General features: G+C 30.7%; 1 protein-coding gene across 1 annotated transcript in view; it reads left to right on the top strand.

The window, feature by feature from the left end:
* Positions 1 to 8,135: 8,135 nt before the first annotated feature.
* Sox102F (transcription factor Sox102F) overlaps positions 8,136 to 10,852 on the top strand; it is a 445,538-nt gene continuing 442,821 nt past the window's right edge. Inside the window, exon 1 of the mRNA XM_072530009.1 lies at positions 8,136 to 8,475. The gene's annotated coding sequence lies outside the window, so the exon portion shown is untranslated. The remainder of the gene's footprint in view (positions 8,476 to 10,852) is intronic.

The raw sequence follows: 10,852 nt of genomic DNA, 5'->3' as shown, positions 1-10,852 counted from the left end.
TACAATTTAAAAAATATATTTATTTAGTTCAAATAAATGTTTCAATCATATACTCTACGACACTGGTCGTTCATTTCTAACCATTCAAAATACCCCCGTTATATGATTATAAGGTATTGTATTCCTTCAGATATAAGGTGGGTTAGTCGAAAACGTCTTAAACCGTCAGTTTTAGGTTGGTTTTTACTATTATATCGTATTACCTATTCTCTCTGTATTTCAGTTTTCTAATTAGGGTTAAATTTGTAGTGAGCTATCAACAAATTGTGAACCGACTGTAGGCAAAGGAATATTGAATATGTTGAATGAAGAATTATTAGTAGAACACCCTTTGGCTCTTAATGTAAGAAAGGAATAAGAGTATTTTAACAGTGGTGGTTCAGTTGATTGTCAAAATGCTGCCATACAGAGATGTAACGTGTAAAAAAGGTATATTATTATTAATAAATGAGTAACGTGAAATTTAAATTAAACACAACATGCATTTTATGAATTTTTATTTTTAAAATGTTTTTTTTCTGGTATCCCAAATAATGTTTGTTATTTTTTCTTGTTTCTAACAATGTCTCTTCATCAGACACCAAAAAGTCTAACTGACTCGTTACAAATTCTTTAAATTTGACTTTGCATTTGCAGAAAAAGTCTCTACAGGTTTTTGCTGCTCTTCATTTGCCAGAGCATTTGTTAACGGTGACAAAACATTAGCTGCTTTATTGAAAAAAAATCCCCTTATCGTCAGGTTTGTTTCTTTTTTTTTAGCCTTTTTCTAATATCTTCTCCAGAGTGGGCGTTGTCTCTTAATGAAGGGCTGGGTACGTTCTGTGATGCAGAAGGACTCTGTAAAACCACACATGTCAATAAATTATTAATATGATAATAAATACATACAAATTTGTTCATATTTTGACAACAGATTTTGATTTAGAAGTTAAAACGTTAATAAAAAAGACTCTTCAGCTTATGTGATTTTAATTCCCAATAAATTTTTTAACATTATTATATCTATTATTTACATCATCACTACTAGCTCCACTTTTTACAGATGATAAATAATATTTTCTATGTTGCTGTAAGAAGTTTGTTCGTAAATTGTTAAACTTGGCATTAATCTCTGCCACAGTTACATCTACACCAAATTTGCACAATTCTGTCTTTATTTCTTCCAAAGCTTTTATTTTCGCATGTTTGTACAATGAATGTTTTGGTACATATAAACAAGGATTTGCCTTATATAGCTCGATTAAACTTTCTATTTGAATATGACTCCACATATTTAAAAATAGAATATAAACATATGTAAAATAACCTCACTTTTAGATAATATTTCATCATTTTTATTACAAGACATTAAAACATGCTCTAATTTTGATTACTGAATCGTGGCGCGCATCTAATTTGTAGATACAATATTTTTAGTACTAAATTCAGTACTGAATTAACATAATGGCAACCAGACTTTAGATTAATTTGATTTCAGTATAGTACTTCCACTATGCCCTTATACGTATTTCGTCGTATCAGGACTGCTCAGAGGGACTATGTAGAAGCTCTAAACGTGAAATCAAATATTTTCCGTCAGAAAAAGTAATTATAAAAATAACTACATATGGACGCTATAGCGCCATCTAAGAACAAAAACAAAAAGTCAAAATCCAAAGATTTCTTAGTTTTCGAAACTAAGATAATTTATTAAAGAAACTAAGATAAAACTTTTCAGATAATTGCCCAAACCTATGACTTCTACAATTTTCAAAGCAAGACAGACCATGAATGTACTGACATGGGAAATCTAAATTTGCATTCCACAACATATCAATTGATCTATGCAAGAAACTTTCGGGAACTGTTAATATACGTATTTCGTCCTATCAGGACTTCTCTGAGGGACTATATAATCTAAACGTAAAATCATATCTTTTCTTTGATATATTATGGAATGCAAACTTAGATTCCCCATCTCAGTCCATTTATCGTCTGTTTTGCTTTAAAAATTGTAGTAGGCCCTGATTTAACAAATGTTGGTTTCGAAAACTAAGAAATCTTAGGATTTCGACTTTTTGTTTTTCTTCTTCTTAATGTCCCTATCCGTTACGAATGTTGCGATCATCATGGCAATCTTTATTTTATCTGCAATAGCGCGGAAAAACTGCACAGATGTTGTATTAAACCAGGTTCTGTGGTTCTTTAACCAAGATGTTCCTCTTCTTCCTGGACCTCGTTTTCCAAATATTTTTCCCTACAGGATGGCTTGAAGAAGAGCATATCTAGATTAATTTCGCATAATATGTCAAAAGAAGTGTAATTTTCTAGATTTTATGGTAGTCAGTACTTCTCAGTTCTTATTCATTCTTCTGAGGACCTCCTTATTTATGACTCCGTTAGTCCACGGGATCTTAAGGATTCTCCGATATAGCCACATCTCAAATACTTCCAGTTTTCTGCACATATCTTCGTTCAAGGTCCACGATTCAACACCATAAAAAAGGACAGAGAAGACGTAACATCGCAGCATTCTTACTTTTGTATCAAGAGAGAGGTTGTGACTCTTGAAGAAGGCCCCCATCCGATTGAAGGTGGATCCAGCTTTTCCGATGCGTGCTCTAATCTCCTGGTTGTTGGTCCATTTAGTAGAATACCTTTTTCAGTTTCGTGCAAAGCTTCAATAAATTTTATTTCAGAGTACAGATTGAAGATTTGAGGAGACAAAATACAGCCTTACCTCATTCCATGCATGATTTTCACATAGTCAGTGTGTTCACCTTCAACTCTGAGATTTGCTGTCTAATTCCAGTAAAGATTTCTAATTATTTTCAGATCTTGGTTGGTAATTCCTGCTTCTTTTAGTATTTGTATCATCTTGGCGTGCTGTACTCGATTAAACGCTTTCTCATAATCAACCAGACATGCGTATACGTCCCAGTTGACGTCTTTTGCATCTCTGGAATAAGACTTGTATTGAGAACAAACCCTCTCTAGTACCAACAGCACTTGTGAACCCGAACTGGTTGGGGGAAATTTTACTTTCACACAGCTTGTAGATTCTCATATGAATTATCTTTAGGAACAATTTTAGGAGAATTTAGGACCATTTTTTTTAAATGATATAAATTGATAAATGCATAAAAGTTACGAAGTGCACTTTATTATAATACACATTTAGATTTTACATCTTTACAGTTCTTACTCTTTATACATAAAGAAGCACCCAAGGAAAACTACAAGGAGTTAAACAATATAGAGTCTACTAAAAAAAATCTTGAGTAGAATAGGTGTGAATTTATATACAGTTTTTAAAGGTACTGGCAAAGAGATAAATTCTGTGCATTTTTCTGTCTATTTTTAGAGCTAAAGAGGTGCATTGTATACCTACCATTTTTTGGAAGGCACACTTATTGCTGGACAATATTACTGTGCAAGGTGCGACATCGTGGATACGTGGATAACAAAATGGATACGAAAACAAGAGATTGCCTAGAAAAGGACTCAGGGAGGGAAGACAACTAGCTGAGATGGGATCATCTTCGCAGAGTCTGTCAATCACCTTATAACCTTTAACTTTGGAGAATTTACTATTAAAAAAATATGGAAGTAAATTTTAAAAATAAAGTTGATAATAATAGATAACAGTCTCGGAAATGATATAATTCTAAACGTGTTATAGAAATACGGGAAAGATAGTCAAGTTCATCAACAATATTACTTATTCCAGACAATTTTCTGTCACCATAAAATCCCAAAAAAATGGTGGGAAAGTCCTGCGATTCTTGAAAATTTTTAGAAGAACGATAAAAAAGAAGTTACCAATTATACATCTATAAATGCAGTGGTGGCTATATTTGAACGACAATGTATTCAGAACAAGCAGATTCTTTAAGGATGTCGTTATTGTCGTCTTACAAATAACTTACAAATCAATAGAATACCTGCCTATAACTAATCGACATTATATTCTATTGCCTCTTAAAATATATGTATATCTCCTCTATCAAGACTATAGGAAGTATAATGCAACAAACCAAATCCAAGCGAAGATAAACGAGATATTCACTAAGCCTGTCAATAAAGGCTGAGAATAGAATCCGTCAGGAAAAGCATTGAATCACTTCAATTCAATATTATTATGAACGAAATAATGTAACTAATGTTTGTATTTTGAGAACGATTTCCGAAGTGGAAATTGAAACGTCAATAAACGTACTTTAACTTTTAATTGTGGCTTATTCCCATTTAAAAAGTAATTACAAATTTTCTAATATAGTCCACCTGGTTTTAGTATATATGTAATCATTATATAGAATTTGACTTTTACAACTACACGTGGTCAAAAAATCCAACAACATAACTTTGAAGAATCGTTCAGACTAGAATTATTACTTAAATCAATTAATTTAATCTTAAATCAAATACAAATTTCACATTGTCGAATAGAGATATTAAACTTGTAACCATAAGTGACTATAAATTTGAAATTGTTAAAGTGTTACAGAAATTTATTGAACACACTCAAAAATGTTCTTTTTGGCGTGGACGTTATATCTCGTCATGGTTAAAAACTCAAATTAAGATTAAAAATTACTGTTTAAATAGTACATCAGTTACCTGAAGTCAAATCCATATCCGGTACTCAACTGTCTTGAATTTGTTAATTAATTTGCTATCAACAATTATCTACTTTTCTCTTTTTTTCCACATTATTATATTAAAAATTAAACATATTTTTACACATACCATTACAGATGGCTCATTCACGCCGACAATAGTTTTTTCAATTTTGTATATTTATTATATATTTGGATTAATATTTATTACCAAAATATTGGTTTAATTTTGTAATTCTGACTTTCCAAGTTTCTTATACAAGAAATTATTTCAATTATTTCGATTGTTACATTTAAATATTTAATTACTATTTCAGTTATCTTTTGCTTCAAACCATAAATTGGTTAACTTTAGTTACAATAATAAGAAATAGAATAAGAACTGTCACACTTTAACCTACAAGAGCTTGTCAAATTTACCTCTTAAAAATCTAGTAGACAACAAAAAACTAATCTTTTGCCAGTTACTCATCTAATAATTGATGTAGTACCACTAAGTGCCCTCCTTTTTTTTTAATTAATATCTGTTTGGTCTTTTTGATTATGTTCTGTTTGTCCCTAAGTGTCTTTAATTGTCCTTAATGTTTTAATTCTAATATATCTGACACCACAATTTTCTGCCAAAACAGACACCAACATCATTTTGTCACAATTTGATAATTACAAGTTGGAGTAATTGCACACCCAAAAATTATACATCTACCTTCACTACCCTTTTAATAAATAATTATTCAATAAATAACACACATTTCTAAAATATACCTATGGAATAAATATAAATAACTTTTAAATAATTTAAATAATATAAACCATCACTTTCTTTTAAGAAACAACTACACAATACCTACTACCTATTTCATGTGTTAATATCTCTCCCCTCAAGAACTTCCCCGCCAAGTGTCAAACAGTTACAATAAAACCGATGATCACCTATCACCAGCAATCCAGGATAGTTTGAACTATGTTTTCCAAATCACTAATTAATATTTCTTGTACCAGCATGTAAGTAGTATTTTGGTTATTTAGTAATTTATTCCAATTTAATAGTTTATCTTATACCAATTTGTGGGTTTTTACTTTGTCTGTTTCATCAATTTTATTCATATTAATAATCACAGACATATAATATTGGCGTAATTGCTGTAATTGTTATCTTTATAAGACAGCACCCTAATGTGGGTTTTTGTAATTTCAGCATTTAATTTACTTGGAGATGTTTAACCTGAAGATGTATAGTAAACTGTAATATGCGAAACAAACAAAGTATATTGTCGAGTAAGTCTTATTTTAATTTCTTTGTACCTATTTGAAATAGACTCGCACAAGCAACACATTCATTATTCACATTCATGAAAGGAATTTTCAATTAAGTCGACCGAATGGAACAGAACAACTTAGAACGAGATCCTACAGCATACACAAGAAATAATCCGAGGAAAATAACAATACCATAATACATAAAAGCATTATCAGAAAAACTTACATCTATAGGAAATAAATTCAACATTTTAACAATATTCAAAATAATAAACACATTGAGATCTATTTTATCTAAAACTAAACCTAACAATGAACCAGAAAGAACAAAGAATTGCATTTATAAAATACCTTGTGAATGTGATCATTTTTATTTAGGAGAAACATCAAGGCCATTAAATGTTAAAATAAGTGAACATAAAAGTAGAGAATTTGGTAATGAACATAGGGTTCAATGGAACGATTCAAATATAGTCCTAAAAGAAATAGATGGTAAAAAGGGAAAAATCAAAGAAGCGGCTCTAATTATGCTAAATGAGACCAATTGCGTCGCAAATTCCTCGACAGAATGCAGTGAGACCTGGTTACCCTTATTAAAAGAGGAAATCAATAAAAGTAAAATACCACTATTAGTAAGACTAACATATCGAAGATACAGCATTTATGTTTTTAATTAGCATACATATAAAATCAGAGTTTGCTGTTTATTGAGAGTTAACTAAATGTATGACCAAATATATACTTACCATGTCAGGATAGTATTATGAGGTTTTTTCCTGGTTTGTTCCTATGGAATCACTAAATCATCATTGCACGTGATTGTCTTTTTAAAGACAAATCACATGCTAGGATTTTTCTGATGTGTATTTCTAAGTTAAAGTGTATTTTATGTAATCGAATGGGCTGAACTGAGCTGAATCTTCCAATTAAGTCGTTATCTTCCAATAAAATCGTCGCAAGAGCGCAACTCAAAAATATTGGCAATATCGTTTTAAAGTCATACATTTATTTTAAAATGTTTAATATAAATATGTCTGAATTAGCTATTAACAAGTTATTAGCAGAATTTTTTACCAAGTAACAAAAAACAAGACTTATTCAATTTATTAATGTATTTTGTTTTGAGAAAGATTTCCGAAGTGAAAATCGAAACGTCCAATAAACTTATTTTAAAGTAAAATTGTGGCCTATTCCCAATAAAAATAACAAAATGCATCAGAAGAGAAATAAAAACACTAAAATTGCAATTTGCTATCAGATAATATAAAGATGAATGATGAAAAAATCGAATCGTGCAATGAAGATTTTGAAAAACAATACAGATCAAGTAAGGCTACAAACGCGATAGGCAGATGACGTCAAAAATAATAAGGAAAAAATGATAAAAAAATAATAACAAAAAGAATAGGTATAAAAATTTGTAACCATAGGAAGATGAAACACTCAAGTAAAAAAATAAATCACAAATAAATGTTGAGGTTCAGTGTGTCTGAGTCATATACTTTAAGGAACAACTAAGAAGATCTAAGGAAACAAGACCAGAAGAAGTAACGGAAATTAAAATATTACAAACAATACCTAACAATGTTTAAACTAGAACAAAAGGTCAATATATATATTGTATATATTGTATTTTATGAAATACAATAAAATAATTCGTGGATCACAATTAAAATAAGGAATCAAAATATAGCGAGAAAAGCAGGTAACTTGAAAATAGCAACAGACAAAAATAATGGTGGCTCAATAAGAAGGTAACCGAAAGTGTACTGATATACATTTTTCTCCGAAAATAAATCAATTTTCTTATCAGGACGGACAAAAGAAGAATTTGGTTATATAAATTTCTAAGTATTTTATTAGTTTGTACAGCAGATAACATTTTAATGTCGTCTTTAAAATGCCAGTGAGTGTGAGCAATCCAGGACTGACGTAAAGTCATATTTTTAATACAATGCTTGCGTTGTATCGGTCCATTTAAAATCTGTTTTGGCATCTGGTTGGAAGACACACACAAAGACAATTAAATTAATAGGCGCTCTGACTCTTATGTAAGTGAACCTATTATCGTCACGGTCTTGTGGGAGTACCTCTTCAAGCCCCGCCTCCCCACAACAATACAAATTCGCGAGTCTTCTTGACTCGTATCTACCGCACGAACGAACAATTGGCAAAGGAGGCGTTCTGCACACGTGGGTCGCGAGGTGGGGCGAAGGCGTGATGAGTCGAAGGGCGGGGAGAGATGCTGCGAGTGCTGGACGCTAACAGACGCATCTAGACACGCAGTGCATACGCACGTATACCGCGATCGGGTCTCGTATTTGGTGCAGTGCAGTGTAAAAGTAAGTGTTAACAACGTCTCGCCTGTCGAGGACCACGACAGGTGCAAAGCATCTATCGGACGTAGAACGGTCCAATCGAACAAGGGTAAACAATAGGTGTGAGGGGTTGCGCATAGGGGTAACGAGGGGTGCGCATCCATTGGATGCAGGTTCTGTTTTTGCTAGTGAGAACAGTAGTTGACGGACAGCGACAAAGTGGCTACTGCACATCTACCAGAGGTTCGCTCACCGGCGAATCTACAATCATGTGTTGATTTGTCGTTACTCACACATTTGAGGTGAGTGATTACATAGTTTTTTATGCCCATCCCACCCAATTTTTGTAACTCCCCATTTTTACAGTAAGTAAAAAGAAAAGAACATAATAAAATTAGAATACTGAACTTTGCTCACAAATGACTTCTCTTCATAAACAATCTCTTCTAAAGTGAGAGCTTGTACAAATTTGAACAACCAGTAAACTAAAAAATGTTACAATGATGTCAAATTGTAGATAGGTATTTCCTAAAAGTTTCAATAGAAATAGATAGTTATATACTTATATGATTGTTCACTAAGAAACGGTTAAATATTTTTTACTTTAGCAAAAATCGTATGATTAGGTAAAGTTATTATAAAGGATTTCAGTTTTTGCGAGTACCTATTGCCAATATATGTTTTGTTGTGGTTTAGAATGGGTAATATTTGTTTTATACTTAGTTTCTAAAACACATTGACTGTCGGAAGTGTTTTTAATAATATAATGAATAACCATGTTTAATAAACACACCAAGAATAAAATACATTTATTAACGTTAGCATAAAAAAGCTGACAATTTTCAACAGAAAGCCAAGATTATTTTAAAATTTAGATATTTTGAATAGGCATAAGCCTTATTAAATACTTCTCGAGTTTTTATGAAAATTTTCGTCGGATACTATAATTTCCGTATATTATAACCTCAAATATAATAAAATTGAAAAGTCATTATTCATTATATTATGAAATTGTAAATTCGTGTTTTTGATATTATATATCTTTGTAAATAATAAATAGTGTCAGTCAAATAGTCAGTAACTTATACATACTACTAGTCAGTATAGTAATGCTGCTATATAGGTAAACAGATCTTTCTTAAACTACCCTTAACAGAATATAAATATACCTACTTATATGGGATTGTAGTAATGTTAACCAAGAAATGGTCAAATCTTGTTTTGTTGTACTTGGCAATATTTATTTTATATTTTCCAAATATATGTTACCTGTCTAAAGTTACAGCAAACATAAACACATATTGAATTAAAATAATGCAAGCATAGCATAAAAAACTGACAATTTTCAAAGGAATCAACAATTTAAAAACTAAGTTTTAAAATTTGAATATATTTTGAAATGTACTATTTATTCATTATTGAATAATTCTGTAATTTAGATTTTGCAATATTATAATTCTGCAATTTTAATATAATTTAGTTCCTTTACTGTACCTAAATTCGTATTTTTAATAATACAATCATATCTTTGTAAATAATAATTAGTGTATGCCGAAATTCTGAATCCTACGATCCAAAACGCAATGTTTTTCTTTAGTTTTTTTTATTTTCTTCGTATTCCCACTCACAATACTTCTTGACATTTTATGAATTCTATACATTCAATATTAATTTCTTCCTTTTTGGTTTTATAATGTTTTGTTTTAGTTGCTTTTCATAATGATAAAACCAAAGAATATAGAAGCGTCTATATTCTTTGATAAAACATACAACTTACACTGATCTATGACACTGATTTATGTTATGTGCTGTTTATGTAATTCTGTAAGTACTTCACATGCCCTAGAAAGTTTATTTTTTACGTATTTGGGGAAATGATTAAGTATCTGACAACCAAGTCAGTTACTAATCTGTCTTGGATGTTTTATTTGAGTGAATTTTAGGTTATGGCTACCAGTTTACGACATCAATACATTTTATATTTACCTACTAAATCCGTAGTATCCGTACATATTCAGATTCCAAAACCTGATTGTTTAACGGGTTTTTGAACGCATCAAAATTAGATTAGTAATTTTGTTACCTATATCAACTAATTGTTTGTTTGAGAGCATAAAAAATAATTTATCTTAAATACAGCCATAGTAATTTGTGAATTAGAGCAGATATAATAGAAGTGACAGTTTTCTATTTCCTGGTTTGGGGAGAGGGGGTTGTATTCGTTTGATTGAAACAATTGCGGCTGCGATGTTGTGCCGGAAAGTGACTTAAGATCTTATAAATAGTTTTTCTAAAATTATCAGATATAAGATTTACCTACAGGGCCTAAAAAGTAGGCAAGATGGTATTTTAGATTCAAGATTTTTACAGCGAAACAAAACAATACAATCTAATCGCAAATTATTAATTATTATTATTTCCTTATTTCAATCACCATAATTAAAACGATAATACTGTGTGATTTTCCTGATGTTACGAAATATTGAAATATATTGTCTTTCTTTAATAAATTTGTATCCGTGACGTGTATACGTTTATTAAATAATTATATGGTACTCGTAATTGTTTGTTAAGGTGAAATTGCCGTTGCAGAAAAAACTGTTAAAATAACAATTAAAGAAAACTGACGTAAACAGACTCAGCCAAAGGTCGATAACTGAGAATTTACGCCAACGGATA

This window comes from Diabrotica undecimpunctata, chromosome 4 (genome assembly GCF_040954645.1).
Source record: "Diabrotica undecimpunctata isolate CICGRU chromosome 4, icDiaUnde3, whole genome shotgun sequence".
NCBI lineage: Eukaryota > Metazoa > Arthropoda > Insecta > Coleoptera > Chrysomelidae > Diabrotica > Diabrotica undecimpunctata.
This window is presented reverse-complemented; position numbering and strand designations above follow the sequence as displayed.